Source organism: Gopherus flavomarginatus, unplaced genomic scaffold (assembly GCF_025201925.1).
Source record: "Gopherus flavomarginatus isolate rGopFla2 unplaced genomic scaffold, rGopFla2.mat.asm mat_scaffold_35_arrow_ctg1, whole genome shotgun sequence".
Classification (NCBI taxonomy): domain Eukaryota; kingdom Metazoa; phylum Chordata; order Testudines; family Testudinidae; genus Gopherus; species Gopherus flavomarginatus.
Genome location: NW_026115064.1, coordinates 2,658,580 through 2,683,613, shown reverse-complemented (window position 1 = coordinate 2,683,613; position 25,034 = coordinate 2,658,580).

The following is a 25,034-nucleotide window of genomic DNA, read 5'->3' as shown; positions in this document are numbered from 1 at the left end:
TTCCTTTTCCTGGGGGGACTTTCGGCAAGTTGATCCACACTCTAGGGCTCTGTCCCCAGCAGTCAAATGGGGATTTCATACTTTCTCGCTATTGGAAAGTGCTGGGAGAATCCCCCAGCAAAAGCTGCTCTGAGATTGCTAAGCAGCATCTGACCATTCAAAGTCAGAGCTCGGTACCTGGGAGGAGTGTTTGGCTCTGGGGTTTCACTTCAGCCCAGTCTGGAGAGAGGGGCCCAACCATGGAGTTTGGCTCAAGAAGACCAAGTGTCCAATTTGTTAAGGGCGTTTTGAATTCCAACCCTGTGCTCCTAAGTGCTTGGTGTCAGTTGCAAATTATAGAAGCATGCTCTCCACTGCATTTTCCAAATCATTCATGAAAATATTGAATAGTATCGGACCGCGGACTGATCCCTGCCAGACCCACTAGGTACACCCTCTACGTTGGACAGCCAAACATGGAGAAGGGCTCCTGGAGTCTGGGCTTTCAACCAGCTCTGCACCAACATTACACTGATTACAGCTGGACTGCATTTCCCTCGTTTGCTTGTGAGAATGTGCTACGGGACTCTGTGAAAAGCCTTAGCAACCCCAAGCTAGATCCCATCTACTGTTTACCCACCTCCACCAGGCCCAAAACCCTGCCAAAGAAGGAAAGAGGATTGGTTTGGAATGATTTGTTCTTGACAAATCCATGCTCACTAGTCCTAAGAACCAAACTATTCTGTAGGTGCTGCTGACAAACTGAGTGCTTAAGAATGTATTGCAGGATCTCTCCAGCTATGGCAGTGAGGCTAGCTAGTCTGTAAGTCTCAGGGGTCTCTTTGTTCCCCTTTTAGAGAAAGGTCCTGTCTTGTTCATGGATGGGAAGATGTTCTTTTTCAGGGATCTCAGACGAGAACTGGGGCACAGCACCTGGTTTGTCAAGGCCACAAAAAAGGAGGCAGGAACCTCTTCTCTCCTGCTGGCAAAGAACCCCAGGTACCTGAAAGACAGGGACTCACATCCCTGAATGGGCTTTTAAAAAGGCACTGGTTAAAGATTGGCCCCGACCATTTCTTGTTTCCACAGACTAGACATTTTAGCAAACTTTAGAATTCCTTGGTGCTAAACACTGTGAAACTCCCCTTTCTCCTTCACAGAGGGCTTTAACGCCCCTTATCTCACTCAGGCTCACAACTGCCCGGAGTTTGAGAACTGTCCCTGTTCCCATTGGACTGATGGGAGGAGCCTGAGGTGCAGAGAAGGGAAGTGGCCTACCCAAGCGCCTACACAGTAAGGTGGTGGCAGAGCCAGAAAGAGAAGCCACCAGTCCTGACTCCTGTCCTAACAGACAATAACCCCCCCAGAGGCAGGGATAGAGCTCAGGAATCGAGATGGTGGGGAAATTTCATTGAATCCATTTCTGTCAGAAAATCCCATTCAGGCTAATCCGGTTTGTTTCTCAAAATCATAACAAGTGGGATGAAAGTTCTTTGCAAAAATATTGTATTGCAAAACAAAAGCATCTCCTGTTTGTCAGAGTGTGTTAAATTGTCTCCTCGCACACAAATAGGAGACACTTAGATCTCAAACATTAGATAAGATGCTTCAGTCTGAGCTAAGTCATTGCTGCTCTTAACAATTTCAAAATAAAAAAATGCAAATAAAATAGACTATTTCAGCTATTCTATTACGTGTTAATCTGCTCTGAGTAAACGTGATAGGACACCTCATATTATGCCCTACTCCTAGTGATACTCTCCAATGGATCCCCATCCTCCATCCACCGTCAGGTAGGTAAGAGCGGATCATTACTATTTCTACTTGAAAGAGGGAGAAGCTAAGGCTGAGAAAGGAGAATTGACTTGTTTTAGGTCACACAGCCAGTCAGAGGCAGAGTTGGGAATAGGACCCAAGAGCCCTGATTTTCAAACTACCCATTGGATCTTGAATTTCAGACACTGAATGACCTGAATAAAGTGCTCTCAGATGAGCTCCAGACCAACAACAGTGACAGTAACTATTCAGCAAGTATTTGAGGAGAACTGCAATGTTAGAGAGAATCATGAACTGTTCAGAGACAACTAATGCAGAGAAGCGGCAAAATTCATCAAACATAGAACTGGTTTTGACTTATAAAGAGAAAAACAAGGACCTGAGTCTCCTCCCTGTCAATAACCCCCGGCTCAGCCAATCAGGGTAGAAACTGAGGATGAGAGGCTGAGGGATCCCACCAGAGAGCCCAAAGGATGGCCGAGGTCACCAGTGGGGATCACTGCCCGAGCAATAGTTCAGCCTCACATTTTTGGGTAGACCTCCCACAGTGAGAACTGCAAAGCACTGCCCTGCAAAAAACTAAAAAAACCACACACACACTCTCTCTCTCCAGCTCCCTCCTGGTGTTGGGAGGGGAACAGGTAAAAGGACAAAGGAAGCAAGAGAAGAGATAGGAGGGAGGGAGCGATGGAGGAAGAGGTGAAACAAAAAGGACAAACCCTAATGTCCCCAGCGATTCTAAGGGACAAAATCCCAGGTGCAGAATAAAATTCTGCCTCCTTAAGCTCGTGTTTTCCATGCCTCGAATTCACCTGTCACCAGATGGATCAGACTGAACAGCTTTCAAACCTCCAGGAGGCTCTTACCTTCTAAACAGGGACGGCTGTTTTCTAGTAAAATCACTAAAAGGGAAGGAGAAACCTCGAAAGAGGTTCCTCCTGGTGCTCACGTCCATGAACCCGAATACTCTCTCAGTCCTCAAAGAGAGACCTGGAGAAGGAGACTTGCTGAAGCAAAGCCACAGGGGTCTCTGAGGTTTCCCTGGCCCCTCACCCCTGTCCTGCCTAGCTGATGTCAGCATCTCTCTGTGAGGTCACCACCTCCCCACCACCTTGCACCAATAAGTCTTAGGTCCTGCAAAAGGCCTTTGTGATGTCACTGCCACATACCTCCTTTGCTGTGCCAATGTCCTGCCCCTGGCCTGGACCTTTGGAGGTTTGAGCTACTCCCTGTGGATCACCCCACTCAAGGAGCGTTCATTCTAGTCAGCAAGCCGGCTAGACAGGAAAACATCAGACGCTGCTCCCAATGCTACACTCAGTTTTTCAGAAATTAGTCGACTTTCTGGCCAGAAGAGACCATTAGATCATCTAATCTGACCCCCTGCATGTCACAGGCCTCTTGTATGACACAAGAGCTACTTTGGGGGCAAACACATTCAAGAAAGGCATCTAGTCTTCATTAAATGACATCAGGAGATGAAGAATCCACCCCTTTCCTTGGTAGCTTGTTCCTGTGGTGAATCATCCTCGCTGTTGACTATTTGTGCCTTAGTTGTAATAGGAATTTGTCTCTTTTCACCTTCCAATCATTGGGTCTTGTTAGGCCTTTCTCTGCTAGATTCAAGAGCCCTTTAATAACCAATCTTTTCTCTCCATTAAGGCACTTCAACACTTCAGCGAAGTCACCTTTCAATCTTCTTTTCATAAGCTAAACAGGTTGAGCTCTTTCAATAGCTCACTGGAAGGTATTTTTCTCCAGCCCTCAGAACATTTGGTAGCTCTTTGCTGCCCTAGCTCCAATTTCACAACATCTTTTTCAAATGAGGACACCAAAACTGAAAGCTATTCCAATATCAGTCTCACTGATGCCATGTCACCTCCTGTGACGTTATTGACATAATCTGTAACTGTATAGATCACCGTTGCGACCACTGTTCTATATTTGCAGTCAATATTGTAGAAAGGTTGTTTTGTAAGGGGTCTATGGAGAGGTTCTGATTGGCTGATTATAATGATGCTATCTCTAGATGTGTATCATTTTTGCAGTTGATGTTATGAATATTGGCTCTATGCTGCCCATATTTCAAACTTGTGCCATAATGGGGGACAAAACAGCTACCTTGTTAGAAGTGGCTTTGCCAATAGATGGAACCTGGGATTTAAACTCCCAATGATCGCACTGTGTTTGGGATCCATTTGAATTCCTCTCCCAGGTCTTTGACACTTTCATCTCCACTCATGGCGACTCTGATAGAGGATTAAAGAAGTCAAAGCATCATCTCCAAGGACAGACAACGGAGAATGCTTCATCACATGACACTTTGAGAAGTGGATGGATAGAACGTGATGAAGATAAACTCTGCCTGGCTCAGACAAAAGATAACAGTTGTGCAGTGATGAGGAAGGAGGGAATCTCTGAGTCACCCGTCCACGGTCGTGTCTTCACAGTGCTCCCAAGCTGGAGAGTGAAGAACCCCCTCGGTCCCACCGTGAGACTGTGGAACAGGAGGCCTGTCACCCCCATTCCTGCCGTCCTGCATTCCTGGTGTCCAGCATCCCAGAGGGCCTCCGTGCCAGCAACGAAACCCAACCATCGTCTGGACTCCCCAGTGCTCCTCCTCAACGGTTCTAAATCAGCGGGAGAGTGGAAGGTCCTGGGCGTCGCGCCGGCACTTGGGATCCACTGCACCTGAACAGTGGGGAAAGGTTTCTGTGTTGGGGCATTGTTTAGTGTTTTCTAGTTTCCAAGGGAGGGTTTATGGGCCTGAGCGTTAAGCTCCCAAACCCAGTCACTGTTTCATTGTATTCATTAAGTTTGCATTTTCCCCTGTTCCCCCAGCTTTCTGTACCTTTACCCTGACTACACTTACCTTTGTTTGTGCCAAACCACCTTGTCTCCTCTTTATTTTATTTACACCTCAGAAGGAGGGAGGCAAAATCCACTGGTGATAGAGACAGGAGGGAGTCGAGTTTGTATCTCCTGAGAAAAGGGGCTTTTTCCTTTCCTATTTCTCCCCTACCATTTCTAACATTTTCCTTTGAAGCGTTGCCTTATTCAGCTTGAGGAAACATTAGCTTTTAAGATAAAAACTACGAAATACAGAACTAGAGACATTTTTTAGAAATCTGGGATTAAGACATTTTATTTAAGGCGGGGTGGGTGGGTGGTGGAGTTTCTGAGAAGGTTTTTGATTGCAAGAAGCAACATTGTTGTGACTGTTATTGTACCAAGTGGGGAGAAGGCTGTCTATAAAGGAAGAGTCAAGACTAAACGCATCCAGTGAGGATGGGATTTGAACCCATGCAGGCAGAGAACAATGGATTAGCAGTCCATCACCTTAACCACTGGGTCACCTCATCTGAGCTGTAAGCAAAATGGACAGGAGGAGAAATCTAAGGCCGACAGAGATAGGGACACGAAGGAGTTTTTAAATACTAAGCGTAAGCAGGGTCTGAATGAGCTCCCCCCTCACATCTAGTGAGGAGCTGGGGAAAGACTTCAGGAACAGACCGTGTTTGCATAGACACACCTACTCTGCCTAGCTATGCAGCATGATGGGGCCGCTTCCCCAAAATGACCAGTTTGGATGGTCTTGGGTTACAAATCACTTTAGGATTGAGTGGAATAAAATGTTATTCTCCTTCCTGTATGAGTGAAGGGCAGCAGAACAGACCTAGTCCATCCTGATGGAGGGATAGATGGGTGAGGAATAGCTTTTATTGGACTGCAGAGAAGGATTGAGGACATCACTCTAAACCAGTGGTCCCCAAATATTTCACATTGTGCCCTCTTAGCCATGGCTGTGGCCCCTCGGAAGCCACGGTCGAGAAGCAGGGCTGGGAGTGGGGCTGTTTCTTGCTGGGGAGAGTGGTGCGGACAGGGGCAAGGGGGTCATCACTGGGCTGGGTGCCAGAGGCCCAGACTGAGGGTGGGGTTGGGGAAGAGCTGGGACAGAGTGGGGCTGAGTGGTGCTTCCTCCCTGCCCTCCATGGGGGCTGACTCAGGCCCTGAGGTGCCCCCATGAATGTTCCTTTGTGTCTCCCTAGGAGTCATACCCCACATTATGGGGACCACTGAACCCTACTCGCTAAGCAGGGGCTAGTGATGCCAAAGCCCAGGGAAAGGGAGAACAAGTGTGGGTTCCCCAGCACCAGAACCATGCACACCCTTCTGTCTGTGGCTCTGCCCCCTTCCACCCATAGCCCCATCCACTATCACCTCTGTTCCACCCCTTCCCCCACCAACCCCACCCTGTCACTCCATTACCCCTGCCCCGCTGCGGCCCTGAGACCAGAGAAGCTCCGTACCCCTGCTGCAGCCCCTGGGCCGTAGCAGGGAGTGAGAGCTCCTCCAGCCCTGGGGCTGACATAGGGGAGACTTTTGCAGGGTGGCCTAATTTGGCCGGGGTCCCAGTCATGGGCCCCACTGTCCCCTTGGTGATGCAAGGTTTGGGGAGACTGAGCCCCCCCGACCTCCATTACGTGCCGCCTAGGCTACCGCCGCTCAGTGTGGGGCCAGTTTCCCTGTGTTTTCTGCTGCTTGTGCAGGGGCGCCTGGCCAGCACTAGGGGTGGGGCCCCCAGCAGCCACCCAAGGCTCCAGGGGGTCAAAGGGCACCGTGTGGCAGTGCAAAGGTGCTCACTGCTCTCCCCTGCCTCAATGCTCCTCCATGGGCCCATAGAGGGTTGCGGGGAGTGAGGAGCAACACTATGTGCTCCATGCGTCCTGGTCACTTTCCCCACCTGGGCTGTGCTGTGAGGGGAGCATCAGAAGCTGCTGCTCTCTGCCCTCCCCTTATACAGCCCAGCTGAGGAAAGTGACCTGGATGCAGGGAGCTCGGATGACGTCACTTCTCATCTCCCCACCCCCACAGCCCCTAGGGGTACCCGGAGGAGCAGCATCCCAGAGAGGAGCAATGCTAGCTGCTCCATGCACACAGATCACTGTCCGCACGTGGGTGCAGGAGGGGGCGCAGGGGTTGGGGACAAAAGAGCGGGGGAAGGGGTTGGGGTGAAGGGGGTGCAGCAGAGGGGCAGTGGCTGGTGGCACAGGAGGGGGTGCAGGGGTTAGGGGTGAAGGGAGTGCAGGAGATGGCAGTGGCTGGTGGCACAGGAGGGGGTACAGGGGTTAGGGGTGAAGGGGGTGCAGGAGATGGCAGTGGCTGGTGGCACAGGAGGGGGTACAGGGGTTAGGGGTGAAGGGGGTGCAGGAGAGGGTCAGTGGCTGGTGACACAGGAGGGGGTGGAGGGATTAGGGTGAAGGGGGTGCAGAAGAGGGGCAGGTTCTGGGGCGCAGAGGGTTAGGGGTGAAGGGGGGTGCAGGAGAGGGGCAGTGGCTGGTGGCACAGGAAGGGGGTGCAGGGGTTAGGGGTGAAGGGGGTGCAGGCGAGGGGCAGTGGCCGGTGGCACAGGAGGGGGTGGAGGGGTTAGAGGTGAAGGGGGTGCAGGAGATGGCAGTGGCTGGTGGCACAGGAGGGGGTGCAGGGGTTAGGGGTGAAGAGAGCTCAGGAGAGGGGCAGTGGCTGGTGGCACAGGAGGGGGTGCAGGGGTTAGGGGCGAAGGGAATTCAGGAGGGGGCAGTGGCTGGTGGCACAGGAAGGGGTGCAGGGGTTAGGGGTCAAGGGGGTTCAGGAGGGGGCAGTGGTTGGTGGCACAAGAGGGGAGTATGGGAGTTAAGGGCAAAGGGGACACAGTGTAGGGGTTAGGTCAGAGGAGGGGGAAGGAGTTGGGGTGAAGGAGGCACAAGGGTCGGGAGTGCCGGAGCTAGGGGGTAAAGGGAGAGGGGGATCGTCTAGGGGCGATGGGGAAGTGCCAAAGTCTAAGTTTTACCCAGGGCACCATTTCCCCTAACACTGATCCTTGGTAACATTTCTTGCTGGGACGTGGAGGGGAGAGAGATGAGACGTTTTCTCTCTGTTTCTTTCATCTCCATTTTTTGCTCCTTCCTTCAATTCCAGAATCCTCCCTTGTGTTTCAGACTGTGCAGTGACGCCCTCCCAACCCCAGGCCTCTGGAGCCTTTGGAGCAGAAAGATCCCAGGAGCTGAGGGTGAATCCAGGAGTGAGCAGCTGGCAGGAAGGAGTCCTAGCAGTTCTTCTGGGAGCACAGGTGAGGAATGACTCCCCCTTCCCTAGATTCTCCCCATGGGAACAGGGAGGGTTGTGTGATAAATTCCTGTAACTCTTCTGCCCCTCTGAGTTGGCAGAAACAAGGGCTGGGTTCAGTATCTAGGGGTTCTGCTTCAATAAAACAATAAAAAACTGGCTCGAGCCCCCACCCAGTGACCTGGGACAATTACATATCACCCCCCTGGGTGCCTCTAGGAGGCAATAATTCCCCTCTTGCAAGCAGGGAGTCTGAGCCGCTCCACTCCACCAGCCATTCCATGAACCACTCCAGTGGTCCCTGCAAACTGCACTGCTGGGGCAGCAAAGAGCCACCAAATGTTCTTAGGGCTGGAGAAAAATGCCTTCTAGTGAGTAGTGAAAGAGCTCAACCTGTTTAGCTTATCAAAAGAAGATTGAAAGGTGACTTCACTGAAGTGTTGAAGTGCCTTCAGGGAGAGAAAAGACTGGGTATTAAAGGGCTCTTTAATCGAGCAGAGAAAGGCATAACAAGACCCAATGGACGAAAAGTGAAAAAAGAAATTCATATTACAAATAGGGCGCAAAAATTCAGCAGTGAGGATGATTCACCACAGGAACAAGCTACCAAGGAAAGTGGTGGATTCGCCATCTCCTGATGTCATTTAATGAAGACTAGATGCCTTTCTGGAATGTTTTTGCCCCCAAAGTAGCTCTTGTGTCATACAGGAGGCCTGTGATATGCAGGGGGTCAGATTAGATGCTCTAATGGTCTCTTCCGGCCATAAAGTTGACTAATTTCTGAAAAACAGAGTGTAGCACTGGGAGCAGCGTCTGATGTTTTCCTGTCTAGCTGGCTTGCTGCCTAGAACGAACACTCCTTGAGTGGGGTGATCCACAGGGAGTAGCTCAAACCTCCAAAGGTCCAGGCCAGGGGCAGGACATTGGCACAGCAAGGGAGGGGTGTGACAGTGACATCACAAAGGCCTTTTGCAGGACCTCAGACTATTGGTCCAAGGGGGTGGGGAGGTGGTGACCTCACAGAGAGGTGCTGACATCAGCCAGGCAGGACAGGGGTGAGGGGCCAGGGAAACCTCAGAGACCCTTGGGGCTTTGCTTCAGCAAGTCTCCTTCTCCAGGTCTCTCTTTGAGGACTGAGAGAGTATTTGGGTTCACAGACGTGAGCGCCAGGAGGAACCTCTTTTGAGTTTTCTCCTTCCCTTGTAGTGATTTTACTAGAAAACAGCCGTCCCTGTTTAGAAGGTAAGACCCTCCTCGAAGGAAGGGGTATCATGGGGTTGTCACAGTTCAGATGCCAATGCCCCACCGCCCCCACTGTAAGGAAGCTCCTGCCACCTGCTCTGTGTTTGCAGGGCGGGAGAGAGCAGCATCCACGGCAGAGATTTGCTCCTGGCTGCCGGAGCAGAGCAGCAGGCTTAGCTGTCAGAACTTCCTGGAGCTATGAAAGGGGAGGGTCCCATGGCTCTGTAGCAGAATGCAGGGCAGGCGAGTTCACGGCAGGCATTATGGGATACTGGAGGAGGCCAGTTATGGTTATATAATGAACGGCAGCATCTACACTGGCACTCTGGCCCTTTAAGTTTGCTGCAGAAAGCTCTAGGCCTCTCATCGAAGTGGTTTTATTTTGTCACCAAAACAGGGCAGTTTTGTCACCAGATGTGGCATTGCAGTGTGTACACCAGCCACGAGCTGCCGACCGAAGGTGGTCAGACACTGTGTTTTAACCAGATGCAAGCACCATGGCTTAGCTGGCTAAAGCACTTGCCTTATAAGCAGGAGATCCTGAGTTCAGGTCCCTAGGGGAGTGGCTTTTGGGGTACATGGTATTGGCTACTGTCAGAAGACAAGATTCAGAGCTAGATGGGCCTTCAGCGTAGCCCAGTGTGGTTTTTCTTATGGTTTAAATTATGCTCAGAGCCACTGATAATAGAGTTATTGAAAGTTTGGGAGATAAGAGCTGATAGGACAGTGGTCCAGTCCCCTCGCAGCTGACCCCCTCCCTCTGAGACAGGAGCAGGTCTGAGCTCTCGCACCAAATGTTCATTGTGGCTGCCAGAATCTGTGGGCAGCTCAATTAATTTGCATTGAGGGTTGAGTCCTGCTTTGTGCCCAGTGTCTGAGAATGAAAATCCTAAACCGCCCTTTGAAACAACAAAAGCAGCAGGACGTGTTATTGTCCCTGCCCCAAAGCAGACAGACCAATGGAGAAATGCCACTGAGTCCACGGTAATACTCCACTGCCATTTTACCTTTTTTGCTTGCTAAACTCCCTCCCAACCTTGTGGGGTCCCAGACCCCGGTATTGAGCCTGAGCTGAGATGTCTACACTGCAAATTTACCACCCCACGGCCCAAGCCCCAGGAGCCGGAGCTGGCATGGGGCAGCCCTGGATGTTTCATTGCAGTGTGGACATAGCCTAGCATTATGTCTACACTGCCATTAGCACACCCAAGTCACTATTCTCAAACCCTGGGTCAGCTGATTCAGGCTTGTGGGGCTTGTGCGACAGGGTAATAAAATTACAGTGTGGACACTTGGGCTTGAGCCCAGCCTCTGAGACTCCACAAGGGGTGAGGGTCTCCGAGCCTGGGCTCCAGTCTGAGCCCAAATGTCTACACTGCAGTTTTTAGCCTCACAACCTGAGCCCCAGGAGCCCAAATCAGATCATCCAGGCCAGCCAGGCCACAGGGATTTTATCTCAGTATAGCTGCAATCTCAGGGTACGTCTACATTGCAATGCAAGCCCAGGGTTAGCAGAAGTCATGCCAGCAGCCCCAACACATAAACCTAAACTATGAGGAAAAGACCCACCCACAAATAAGCTGGGCAGTGTCCTTCTCCCTAAGGTTCATAAGTCCAGCAACCAAAAGTCATTTAACATGAGCCATCTCCTCTCTGCATCCCACTCACAGCTGTTGTCCTTAGTCAGTGCAAGCCCAGAGGTGCCTCTGTAGAGTTCATCTGCCATCCTGGGTGGAAAAGGGGGAAAATAAGAAGGCACCGTACTCACTATGTTGTCTAGGGACTCACTCACCCCTCCACAGCCACCCTGTCCTAAAGTTGGTCTAACACATAAATTTTAGCATGAGGACTCAGGCCCCAGCCCACTTGGCTTTGGAACCAATGTCCCCTGCCTAGCAAGTGCTATTGAATTGAGGGTGAGTCCCTCCATCTGGGTCTGCCAAGCACAGTTCTGCTGCCCTCGATTCACACAACAAGGACAACAACCCTTTATTTCTCCTGTCCCAATAACAAGGAGACTGGGAATCCAACACCAGCCAAAAGTGATCATTTTGGCAAGCAACCCAACATATTCCCAACATACTGTAAAATCCACATGAAGACTCATACATGAAACCTTGCAAGAAAATCTTCCTGAGGGGGTCTGAAGCACCTGCTGCTGGGGGGAAGGAAGGAGCTGTGGGTTGAGATTGAGGGGTACTGGGAATAGGAGGGGGTTGTGGGTTGGGACAGAGGAGAAGGGTGAAGAGGAGCAGGCTCTGGTTGGGAGTGAGGAGCAGTGAGCATAGGAGGGACTGAGGGTTGGGACTGAGGAGCACTGGGCAAAGAGGGGACATGGGTTTAGGCTGAAGAGTTCCTCATTTGGGGATCCAGCAGAACAGGGGAAGGCCGCAGGTGATTCTAATTCCATAGGGATATTTTGTGTGTGTGCGTGCAGGGGAGGAACATGCTATATGCCCAGAGGCCTTTATTCCTCCAGCCTGCAAGGACAGAGGGGCTGTCAGGAAGTTGCCCCTTCAATCCCCCACACACAAAGGCCCTTCTTAGAAAAGGCAAAATCCTGAAGAGAAAAAACATCAAAGAAGACTCCAGAAAGACAGATTTTTAAGATATAATGAGTAGTTTATTACCTGACCAGGGACTTGAACCCTCAGATTAAAAGTCTGATACTTTACCAACTGAGCTAGTCAGACTCACAAACAAATACAGCAAGTTGGTGCAGAGAAGAAACTAGTCAAGGAAACAAAAGCAGGAAACAAAAGGGGAAACCTGCTGCTCTCTCTGGCCTGGTCAACACTACGAGTTTATGTCACATTAACCCTGCATCCGTCCACACAAAGAAGCCCTTTATATTGATATAAAGGGCTCTTAATACCGGTATCTGTACTCCTCCTTGATGACGAGTAGTGCTGAAATCAGTATTGCCATGTCAGATTAGGGTTAGTGTGGCTGCAATTTGACGGTATTGGTCTCTGGGCGCTATCCCACAGTGCACCATTGTGACTGCTCTGGACAGCAATCTGAACTCGGATGCACTGGCCCGGTAGACAAGAAAAGCCCCGTGAACTTTTGAATTTCATTTCCTGTTTGCCCAGTGTGGAGCGCTGATCAGCACAGGTGACTATGCAGTCCCAGAATCAAAAAAGAGCTCCAGCATGGACTGTTCTGGAGATACTGAAGCTGATCTCTGTATGGGGAGATGAATCTGTTTTATCAGAACTCCGTTCCAAAAGACGAAATACCAAAACATTTGAAAAAATCTCCAAGGCTATGATGGACAGAGGCCACAATAGGGACTCAACGCAGTGCTGAAACTTAAGGAACTGAGACAAGCGTACCAGAAAGTCAAAGAATGAAATGGACGCTCATGGAGGGAGGGGCGACTGAGGATTGTAGCTATCCCACAGTTCCCGCACTCTCCAAAAACCATTTGAATTCTTGGCTGAGTTCCCAAAGCCTGAAGGGTCAAAAACATTGTCGCGGGTTGTTCAGAGTATATGTCGTTCCCCCGCCTCCTGCCCCCATGAAAGCAAAGGGAAAAAAATCCTCTCTCACCTTTTTTCAGTGTCACCGTATGTCTACTGGATGCTGCTGGCAGATGTGGTGCTGGAGCACTACACAGCAGCATCCCCTTCCCTTCCCTTGTGGACGGCAGATGGTACAGTAGGATAGGTATCCATCATCGTCGTCCCGTGAGTGCTCCTGACTGGCCTCGGTGAGGTCAGCCGGGGGTGCCTGGACAAAGATGGGAATGACTCCCAGGTTCATTCATAGCAGCTGGAGGCTGCGCTCCCCTCCCCACTTTGATCCCTGCTTGCAGAAGCAATAAAGTCAGTGTTGTTTCAAATTCCTGCATTCTTTATTACTTCATCACACAAATGGGAGGATAACTGCCATGGTAGCCCAGGAGGGGTAGGGGAGGAGGGAAGCAATGGGTAGGGTTGTTGCAGGGGCACCCACTAGAATGGCATGCAGCGCATCATTTCTGCGGGATCTCTAGGGCTCTGACCCGGAGCGCCCGTTTGCCCCTCTGGTTCTTTAGTAGGCTTGCCTGATAATCTAGGCAGAACTGACTCTCCATTAGACAAAACTTAAAGAAGAGAATGACCTGGGGAGTCATTCCTATTTTTGTCCATAAGCCCGTGGCCGACCCCATCGAGGCCAGCCAGGAGCACCCATGACAGCAGCAGATGGTGCAGTATAACTGGTAACTGTCATTGTCAACTTGCAAAGCAGCAGACGGTACAGTAGGGCTGGTAACCATCTTTGCTAACTTGCAAAAAGCAAGGGGATGCTGCCATGTAGCACTGCAGTACCACGTCTGTCAGCACTATAAAGAAGACATACGGTGACAGTGAAAAAAGGCTGAACGGGCTCCATGGTTGCTGTGCTATGGCGTCTGCCCGGGCAATCTAGGGAAAAGGGCGCAAAATGATTGTCTGCTGTTGTTTTCATGGAGGGAGGATTGAGTGATGACATTTACCCAGACTCACTCATGACACTATTTTTGCCCCATCAGGCATTGAGATCTCAACCCAGAATTCCAATGGGCACGGGGGGACTGCGGGAACTATGGGACAGTTACCCACAGTGCAACGCTCTGGAAATTGTATAAAGTTGAGGACACAGGCCCATACTAAGCACATTAATTCGGCGGTGTGCATCCATGTACCAAGGCTAGCATCAATTTCCCTGGCCAGGCCCTTTGGAGGTTTGAGCTACTCCCTGTGGTCACCCCACTCAAGGAGCGTTCGTTCTAGGCAGTAAGCTGGCTAGACAGTAAAACTTCAGATGCTGCTCCCAATGCTACACTCAGTTTTTCCGAAAACTAGTATCTGTAAAATTAGTCTACTTTCTGGCCAGAAGAGACCATTACAGCATCTAATCTGACCCCCTGCATATCACAGGCCTCCTGCATGACACAATAGCTACTTCTGGGGGAAAGGCATCTAGTTTTCATTGAATGACTTCAGGGGATGGAGATTCCACCACTTTCCTTGGTAGCTTGTTCCTGTGGTGAATCATCCTCGCTGTTGACTATTTGGGGCTTAGTTGTAATATGAATTTGTCTCTTTTCACCTTCCAATCATTGGGTCTTGTTATGTCTTTCTCTGCTCCATTCAAGAGCCCTTTAATACCCAATCTTTTCTCTCCATTAAGGCACTTCAACACTTCAGTGAAGTCACCTTTCAATCTTCTTTTCATAAGCTAAACAGATGGAGCTCTTTCAATAGCTCACTAGAAGGCATTTTTCTCCAGCCCTCAGAACATTTTGGTGGCTTTTTGCTGCCCCAGCTCCAATTTCACAGTATCTTTTTCAAATGAGGACACCAAAACTGGAGACAGTATTCCAATATCAGTCTCACTGATGCCGTCTCACCTCCTGTGATGTTATTGACATAATCTGTAACTTTATCGATCACCATTATGACCACTGTTCTATATTTGCAGCCAATATGATAGAAAGGTTGCTGTGAAAGGGGTCTATGGAGAGGTTCTGACTGGCTGATTATAATTATGCTATCTCTAGATGTGTATCATTTTTGTAGTTGACTTTATGAATATTGGCTCTATGCTGTCTGTATTCAAACTTGTGCTATGCTTCCGAGGAACACCCCAGCCAGACAAGTTGGTGTCAGTTCTGCCTAGCCTGCTTGATGGACCATTAAGGACCATCAGCTCTACAATCAACCCATTGAGAGAAGGTAGATATGCCTTGTGGCTCAGCAAGGTATGCAGGGACAAAACTCAAAGGTTTTTCTATGCCACGTGCTGGATAGAGTGTCCTTGGGACAAAGAAAACAAAGACCACATGGCAAGAGACTGTAAAAGGCTGATGCCTCGTCTCCATCTTGTCTTCAGTCCTGCTTCATACCTCTGAAGGGACTTTGCTACAAACTGAAGCTCTGTACAAGGGACTGAATGACCCATCCCAGCTGTGGATGGACTCCAGAGACTTGATTTGAACCTGCAGTTTATTCCATCACTGCTACAAGCCTGAACCAAGAACTTTGCCATTACTGTATGTGAAGGGTTAAAATTCATGTGCATATTATATAACAACCTGGTCTATGGATTGTGCCAGCTCTTTTCCAGACCCAAAGTCCAGAGTATAATCAAGGGACCAGAAGCCTAGCAAATAGTGACCAGCTAAAAGAAAGCTGGGTAAACAGAAAGCCTTGCTTGCTAAGATAGGCTTGGTCAGCAAATTGCCAGGTGTTGGAGCTAAGAACTAAAGATTGTATCTTATTCAGAGTTGCAGATTGAACAAAGAATCCCTGTTCCTATTGTGTAAGTCTCTTCTGTAGGGAGACGTTTTTCCCAGAGATCCAACCTTGAGTTTATGAAAGGTTGGCAGATGTCAATATAAGATATGGCATCCTTCCACCTCCCTTCCCAGGGACCAATGCCTTGCCTTAAGACACACAGAAAACAATCTTTATTGCCATATACTTTCACTGTTTCTTTGCTTTAAACCCTAGGAATGTACCTGGAGGACAATCAAAGGAGTTGCTCCTTTCCTATGGACCTCAAATCAGAATTCAGCATAGATATTTTCTACTAATAACATTTTATCAAAGTATTCATGAAATGTTAACTTGCTAACTTGAGACCATGGGTGGAGACATTATGTAACCTGTTAACCTTTGGCTACTGTGCTTATCATGTCTTGCTGGAAAACCTATCCCAGAGTTTGGAACTCCCTACCCCGTCTCTTTCCCCCACCCATGGAAAATCTATATATTCTATTGTAATCAATTAACAGTGTCTCTGAGCCTAGTAAGCAAGGTGACACTCTGCCAGTTCTGTGTGTAATAAACTCCTATTCTTGCCCTCTACATGGTGGAGATTTATGTCCTTCACAGACACCTGCTGAACAAAGAGGAGATTCAGCATCCAGCTTGGCTGAATGTGTCTTCTCTCCCCACAGCTTGGTGATCTTCTGAGGAAATGGAGAAGACTGCCTTTGCCTAGCTGCACATTGCTTGCAAAAGAAACAAGTCTTTTTGGTGGCAAGTGTTGAAAGGAGCCATTAGACAAATGTGGAGACAGGAAAAATGTCCCCCAACTCAACTGGCATCTGTGGATGCTGAAGTCACAACACAAAGTGCTAAACAGTATATGACTCATAGACTCATAGACTCATAGGTCAGAAGGGACCAATCTGATCATCTAGTCTGACCTCCTGCACAAGGCAGGCCACAGAACCCCACCCATCCAATTTTATACAACCCCTATCACAGGACCGAGTTATTGAAATCCTCAAAAATGGTTTGAAGACCTCAAGCTGCAGAGACACCACCAGCAAGCGACCCGTGCCCCACGCTGCAGGGGAAGGCGAAAAACCTCCAGGGCACCTGCCAATCAGCCCTGGAGGAAAATTCCTTCCCGACCCCAAATATGGCGATCAGCTAAACCCTGAGCATGTGGGCAAGAGTCACCAGCCAGCACCCAAGAAGGAGTTCTCCGCAGCAACTCAGTTCCCATCGCATGCAACATCTCCCCGCAGACCATTGAGCAGACCTGTCTGGTGGTAATTCAAGATCAATTGCCCAAATTGATGATCCTATCATAACATCCCCTCCATATACTTATCAAGCTTTGTTTTAAAGCCAGGAAAGTCTTTTGCCCCTACTACTTCCCTCGGAAGGCTATTCCAGAACTTCACTCCCCTAATGGTCAGAAACCTTCGTCTAATTTCAAGTCTAAACTTCCTAATATCCAGTTTATACCCATTCGTCCTCGTGGCTACATTAGTACTAAACTTAAATAATTCCTCTCCCTCCCTAACGTTAACCCCCTTGATATATTTATATAGGGCGAGCATATCCCCCCTCAGCCTTCTTTTGGCCAGGCTAAACAAGCCAAGCTCTTTGAGTCTCCTTTCATAAGGCAGTTTTTCCATTCCTCGGATCATCCTCGTAGCCCGTCTCTGAACCTGTTCCAGTTTGAATTCATCCTTCTTGAACATGGGACACCAGAACTGCACACAGTATTCCAGATGGGGTCTCACCAATGCCGTATACAACGGTACTAACACCTCCTTATCCTTGCAGGAAATACCCCGCCTGATGCATCCCAAAATCGCATTTGCTTTTTTAACAGCCGTATCACATTGGCGACTCATAGTCATCCTGCTATCAACCAGTACCCCAAGGTCCTTCTCTTCCTCCGTCGCTTCCAACTGATGCGCCCCCAACGTATATCCAAAATTCTTATTATTAATTCCTAAATGCATGACCTTGCACTTTTCACTATTGTATTTCATCCTATTTCTATTACTCCAGTTTACAAGGTGGTTCAGATCTTCTTGAATAGTATCCCTGTCCTTCTCAGTGTTAGCAATACCCCCCAGCTTCGTGTCATCCGCGAACTTTATTAGCACATTCCCGCTCTTTGTGCCAAGGTCAGTAATAAAAAGGTTAAATAAGATCGGTCCCAAGACCGATCCTTGAGGGACTCCACTGGTGACCTCCTTCCAGTCCGACAGTTCACCTTTCAATACGACCCTCTGGAGTCTCCCCTTTAACCAGTTCCTTATCCACCTTACAACTTTCATATTCACTCCCAGCTTTTCCAATTTAACTAACAGCTCCCCGTGCGGAACCGTGTCGAACGCCTTACTGAAATCTAGGTAAATTATATCTACCGCATTTCCTTTATCTAAGTAATCCGTCACCTTCTCAAAGAAGGAGATCAGATTGGTTTGGCACGATCTACCTTTAGTAAATCCGTGTTGCAGTTTGTCCCAATTACCATTGACCTCTATGTCCTTGACTACTTTCTCCCTTAAAATTTTTTCCAAGACCTTACATACTACAGATGTCAAGCTAACAGGCCTATAATTACCCGGATCACTCTTTTTCCCTTTCTTAAAGATAGGAACTACATTAGCAATCCTCCAGTCATACGGCACAACACCCGAGATTATCGATTGCTTAAAAATTCTCGCTAACGGGCTCGCAATTTCACGCGCCAGTTCCTTTAATATCCTCGGGTGGAGATTGTCCGGGCCCTCCGACTTCGACCCATCAAGCTGTTCAAGTACGGCCTCTACCTCAGTTGCAGTAATATCCACTTCCACATCCACATTCCCATTTATCATCCCTCCATTATCGCAAGGTTCCTCACTAGTCTTATTAAAAACCGAGGCAAAGTACTTGTTTAGATGTTGGGCCATGCCTAGGTTATCCTTAACCTCCATTCCATCCTCAGTGTATAGCGGCCCCACTTCTTCTTTCTTTGTTTTCTTCTTATTTATGTGGCTGTAGAACCTTTTACTATTGGTTTTGATTCCCTTTGCAAGTTCCAGTTCAATGCGGCTTTTAGCCTTCCTCACTTTATCCCTACATGTTCTGACCTCAGCAAGGTAGCTTTCTTTACTGATCCTGCCTTCCTTCCACTCCCTGTAAGCTTTCTGCTTTTGTCTAATCCCCTCTCTGAGTTGCTTGCTCATCCAGTTTGGCCTGCAACTCCTGCCCATGGTTCTTTTCCCCTTTCTCGGGATGCTGGCTTCCGACAGTCTCCGCAGCTGTGACTTAAAGTAATTCCAGGCCTCCTCCACATTTAAATCCACTAATTCCTCCGTCCAATCCACTTCCCTAACTAATTTCCTTAACTCTTTAAAATTAGCCCTCGAGAAGTCAAAAACCCTAATCGCAGATCTACATTTGTTTATCCTTCCATCTAGTATGAACTGAATCAGCTCATGATCACTCGAACCAAGGTTGTCCCCTACCACCATTTCTTCTACGAGGTCCTCACTGCTCACCAACACCAAGTCTAGAATGGCATCCCCTCTTGTAGGTGCTTCAACTACTTGATGAAGAAATCCATCCGCTATCACATCCAGAAAAATCCGACCCCTATTATTCGTGCAAGTACTCGTCCTCCAGTCTATGTCCGGGAAGTTGAAGTCCCCCATAATCACACATTTCCCCTTGGTGTTTACTTCATTAAAGACATTAAAGAGGTCTCTATCCATATCCCAATCCGATCCCGGCGGTCTGTAGCACACCCCAAGCACTATCTCAGGGGAAGCTCTAGTTGCTTTTTTACCCAGCGTGATTTTTGCCCAGACGGACTCCGTGTTATCCATTCCATCGCATCTTATTTCGCTACATTTAATTTCATCATTGATGTACAAGGCTACTCCCCCACCTTTGCCTTTCTTCCTGTCTTTTCTGAACAGCACATAGCCTTCAATACCCGTGCTCCAGTCATGAGTACTATTCCACCAGGTTTCGGTAATCCCTATAATATCCGGTTTGACTTCCTGCACGAGTAACTCCAGTTCCTCCATCTTGTTACCTAGGCTCCTCGCATTAGTGTACAAACCTTTTAATTTTCGGCGTTGGCCGTCAGTGACATTCTTTCCCCCGTCGTGCATAAACTGTCTGCCACCAGCATCACCCATTACTCTGGTTTCTACTCCACTATTCCTCCTTGGATCAAATCTTGGGGCCACAAGGGTATCCCCGCTCACTTTGTTTACTTCCCTCTCCAGGTTATGTTCTGGCGTGGAGATCTCCCGAACATCTCCCAACCATCTCCCCCAACTTTCTAGTTTAAAGCCCTCTTGATGAGGTCAGGCTGGTGTCAGAAGAGTCTCTACCAAAGCCTTTTCCACCAGCAGGGGCCTCTCTGTGCGCAGAACTCCTGGTAGTGTGATGGCTGCAGGCAGTGGAGAACTCTATTTTGGCATCTCTTTGTCAGTGAACATCTACAGAGGCTGTTTAAAGGTCTTTAGATAGTGATCTTTGGGAAGAGCTGGTTGAAGTGTCTTCCTAGTAACCAGAAGATCCTGGCTTGGCCTGCCAGTTCTTCCGTGCAAGTCTTGAGGGAAATGGGGAATGCCTGTAGTTTGGAATTTGCAGGTGTTGTCCTGGACCATCAAAGGGAAGAGTTGCAAGTATTTTCTCAAGGCAGGCACCATGGCTTGGGTGGCTAAAGCACCTGTCTAGTAAACAGGAAATCCTGGGTTCAACTCCCATTAGTAGCTTTGTTCTACGGGTTTTGTCTCCTCTGCTCACATTTTCCTGTGTCTTTCTAGGAAACAGAAGAGACCTCCCTTGGTATCCAAGTCATTGCTTGCTAAGGAAAAGGCTTCTTTGGAGAGAAACATTGGAAAGAATCAAATCACAAGCCTGGAGTTGATGAAAAGGCTGCTGTGACTGGCATTGGCATGGTGGTTGCTTTGACTGCAATTGCTGCAACACAAAAGCCTGCACCACACGTCCTTGTGATTCACTGGGGATGTCCACACACAGATGTCATGTTATCTTCCTTTTGATTGTCACTGATGAAAAATGGAGCAGCTGGGAGAAAAGTCCCAGAGGCACTTGCTAGGTAAATTAGAGGTTAGAGATGCAGCACCCAGTGGTGCGTTGCCAAATCTGTCCACTCCTCCCACTTTTTGTTCAATCTTTTGAAGAAGCAGAGAAGACTGCCTCTGCCTTGCAGTGCAAATGCTTCCAAAAGAAACCGGTCATTTTTTCTGACAAGTGTTGGAAGAGGCACCTAAGAAATGTGGAGACAAGGAAAAGGTCATCGTAACTCAACTTGCATCCATGACTCTTGAGGCCACAACGCAGAGCACTGAGCACTGTACGACCACAGCTGGGGACAGAAGGGCCTTTTTCAAAGGCATTTTCCACTAGCAGGGTCTTCTCTGTTCACAGAATTTCTGATAGTTTGATGTCTGCTGGCACTGGAGATCACTATTTTGGCCTCTCTCTCTCTGTGTCTCAGTGAGCACCCGCTGTGGTTGTTGAAAGTCTGTGATGGGATCTATGGGATGCAACTGAACAGTGGGACCCCTGAGCCCTTTGTCCCACCACCTGGGCTCCCTCTCACACATGTGATGCTGACACAAGCTGTCAATCTCTGGCAGATATTGCACTTACACAGACATCCGTAGGTAGGGACACAGCCAACTGAATTACATGAATGCTTCTGCAGCCACTCATAACACTAATGATAGAAAGTCGCACCCCCTACAGCTCTGCAGCCTTGCACCCCTGGATCATACCATCTTGCCTTAATCAGAAGCCTGATCAGTGTGAGTTTATTACACAGGGTCCACCCCTCCCTCACTGTGAATAGTACATGAACCAGCCTTGTAATGGAGCTGAGATTTCCCAAGAACTTCAAGCAAAATACACCAGTTTAAGTAGAGCATAAAACAGATTTTTTAACTACAGGAAGATGGAGTTTTAAGGATTATAAGTGGTAGGAATAAAAGCTTAAAGTAAATTACCATGGAAATTAAAGATAAATTCACAATCTAAACTTTACACCTTATTACACTAGGGCGTAGTTCAGTTATGCACACAGGAAGGCTTAATGCTCAAGCTGCTGCACATGCTGGGCAGGCTTAAGGTCGGGCTCCCCGTGGCAGGAGAGAAGAAGACTCGGCTCCTGGAGGGGCAGGCTGGGGCTTCCTGGATCCCATTTGCTCACAGCCAGCGCCCTGCCCCCACTCCCAAGTCATCCATGGCGCCCCCAGGTCGGCCAGAATGGAGCAGCAGTTTTCACTGCACTACGTCCACTTATGGCTTACAGGCAACTCCCAGACTCACCACAGTCCACCATCTCGGCCAGAAAGGAGCCCACTCAGCCTCACCATTGCTGCTTTTCCTTCCCCCCAGAACCCCGCTTCTCCTGGGCTGCAAGTAGCCATCCCTGGGATGCCAACAGGCAGCCACAGGGGTCTGTCTCCCAGCAGCCAACCGCACCTCCATGGGTTCAGCCCTCAGAAGGGCAGGGGGGGATTTCCTGGATCCCAGTTGCTCACAGCCAGCCCAGCCTCCACCTCTAAAACCATCAGTCATGCCCCCAGGTTGACCATAAAGGAGCCGCCATTCTCCACTTGGACTCAGCTTTGCTTGTTTTCCTTTCACCCAGAACCTCCCTTCTTCTCCTGGGCTGCAAGTAGCCACTCCTGGGAAGCCAAGAGGCAGGCACAGGATTCTACCTCCCAGCAGCCAACCACACCTCCCCAGGCTTTGCAGAATGAAGGGTGGTGCTCTACTGACCCCACTTAGCCGCACAGCTTCTTCCCTGCCTTCCTCAGCTCAACTTTCCTCTATTGCCCCATTCCTGCCTCACTTCCTCCTTTGGCCAGTCACGCAAAGGAGCCCAGCAGGAAGTGAGAGCCTCTATAGGCCAACCTCCAACAGCAGAGGTGGCCAAGCCACAAGCCTCCAAATGGTGACTGGCCTAACTACTCTAGGTTCTCCAGCCTGACACCAAGGTGCTTTCTCCAATGCTGTCAGCATCCTCTGTCATGCAGGGGTTGGAGTTATCCCAGGGACAGGCCAATAGGAGGAGTGCTCTTTCTGAACAACAAGGGGATCTGGGAAAAGGAGGCGAGCATGTTTCTGCCTGGTTTTGAACCAGGGACCTATCACGTATTAGGCACATGTGATAACCACTACACTACAGAAACTCCACCTACTGGGTTGTTGCTCACTCTGGCACAGACCGATGGACAAATCTAGAGAATGTGGTGGTAGCCCCTAGATAGGTCAGCTGGCGGAGCAGAGGACTGGAGCCAGCACTCAGGAAGTCGTCCTTACCTCGCCCGTGTGACTCCAGCTTGAGGGAGAGCTTCTTTTTCTTCTCCTTGCTGACAAAGAGCAAGAGAAGAATGAAAGTTCAGGTGGGCCAACTTGGTGCAGAAGCCCATGCTGTCTTTTCCTGCTGCATAGCCTGAAATGAGGGACTCGTGGCAGTTAAAGGAACTGCTGCACTCTCAGAAAACATCCCGCCCGTGCATAAAGGAGGATAGAAGAGCCTGTTAGTCTAGCACGCTCCCAACTGAACTGTTTCAGCAGCTGCTAGGTTTCTTTTTGGCCTGTTACTTTTCTATCTGGGATGTTGTTGTCAGCTGTGGCACAGAAAAAGGACGTCATTGCGAGCTGCCCATGAAGATAAGATTAACTTTTGCCTTCCTTGCTCGGCTTTACTTGCTTCCTCACCCTATTCCTGCCTTAGTTCCTGTGTTACCTGAAGGCAATGGGGGCCCAGCAGTACGAAGAGGAGGTTAGACAGCTAGACCCTGGTGGCAAAAGTTCTACCACAGCTTGCCACCTCACTCTCTTCTCCCAGCTTCACATATTGACCGCCAGGTACTTGGTGCCCAGCAGCGCAACGGAAGGCAGTGGTCAGAGCCACCCTCGCCTTGAAGCTCTGGCTCATTAAACCGTATCTTCAGTAGCTGATGGCCAATGAGAGACCAACAGCGCTTGCTATTTTAGCACTTGAAAATGCCATTGGTCAGTCACTGGATCTCTTTAATACTGTTACATAACAAATGAAAATAGAATCTCAGTGTGACATTCTGTACCTTTGGGGGAGTGTGCTGTAACCCCCATATTCCTCATTTTCATATAATCGTGATCTTATATACAGAGCATGCCTTGTAAGGTATCAGGGGAAAGGATATGATCTGCTGAAAGTCATTTCTCTACCAATAGATGTTTACCATTCATGCATATGAAGTTATGAGAATTGTGCAGTGTGGTTATCACTATGCTGTAAGGTGGGGGAGTCAGCCAAATATTAGCTCCCCAGTGACAACAGCAAGGAAAGTAACCAACACCCGGACAGAGTGTCAAACAACCCATCAACAGCCATTGTTCAGCAAGGGAGCTACAGTGCAATCACTTACCTGCAAGAGGACACCCCAGGGGAATTACTCAGAATTGCTTGGAGAGACGCAGTGATGCTCACCTGACTCTGAAGGGGGAGCAAAGCCAAGAGGGAAGAAAGGACATGATAAAAGCAGAGACATTTGCCATGCTTTGTCTCTCTCGTCCACCTACATCTACAGACACCCCCACACCAAGTAACTGAAGCGCTGACGAAAGGGGAGAGCCTGGCTGAAAAGCCACCAGCCAGCCTGTGGTGAGAAGCATCTAAGTTTATAATGGCATTGAAAGGGTTAAGATCAGCTTAGAGTGCATTTTGCTTTTATTTCACAAAAACAACGAGGAGTCCGGTGACACCTTAAGAACTAACAGATGTATTTGGACACAAGCATTCGTGGGTAAAAAGCCCTCTTCTTCAGATGCATGGAGTGAAAATTGCAGATAGAGGCATAAATATATATTGGAACATGATGTAAAGGGAGTTACCATACAAGGGGAGAACCAGTGTTGAAGGCTAATTCAGTCAGGGTGGATGTGGCTCTCTCCAAGTAATTGACAGGGAGGTGTCAATACCAAGAGAGGGAAAATTGCTTTTGTAGTGAGCCAGTCACCCCCAGTCCCTCTTCAAGCTCAAATTAATGGTGTTAAGTTTGCAGATCAGTCGTAACTCTGCAATTTCTCTTTGAAGTCTGTTTTTGAAGTTTTTTGAATGGCTTCTTTTAAATGGCTACTTTGAATGGCTACGTTTAATTGTGTTATTGAATATGAACATGAACACGTGTTATGGAAGTCCCATGTGGTCTAGTGGTTAGGATTCTTGGCTTTCACCCAGACAGCCTGGGTTCAATTCCCCACACAGGAACAATGCAGAGCTTCTCCTTGGAGGGGAGACAGGAAACAAAAAGAATGGGAAGGGATCCTGCCAGCAGCAGAGCTGGATAGAGTTGGGAGCAGTACTGGATTTGACATGGTGCCATAGTGCTAGGCCCAAGCTCTGAAGGGACCTGTAACAGTAATTTCCTCACCTCTGCAGAAAAGGAGCCTCAGAGTAGCCTGGATTCAGTAGGGGAGCTGAGACCCCATAGGGACCTGGGAGTTGCAGTTCCTTGACCAGCTCCCTCCCGTGGAGCAGAGAAGGAACATTTCCGAGCATTCCCTTGACTGCTATCAACAGGAAAGGGAGGGGGGAAGCTGTGAGACTCCATGCGCTGCAGCTTGCTGTGGCTAGGGGGCTGGCTGCTAGAAAGGGGTGCCACCTGTGAACAGGGAAGAGGTGTG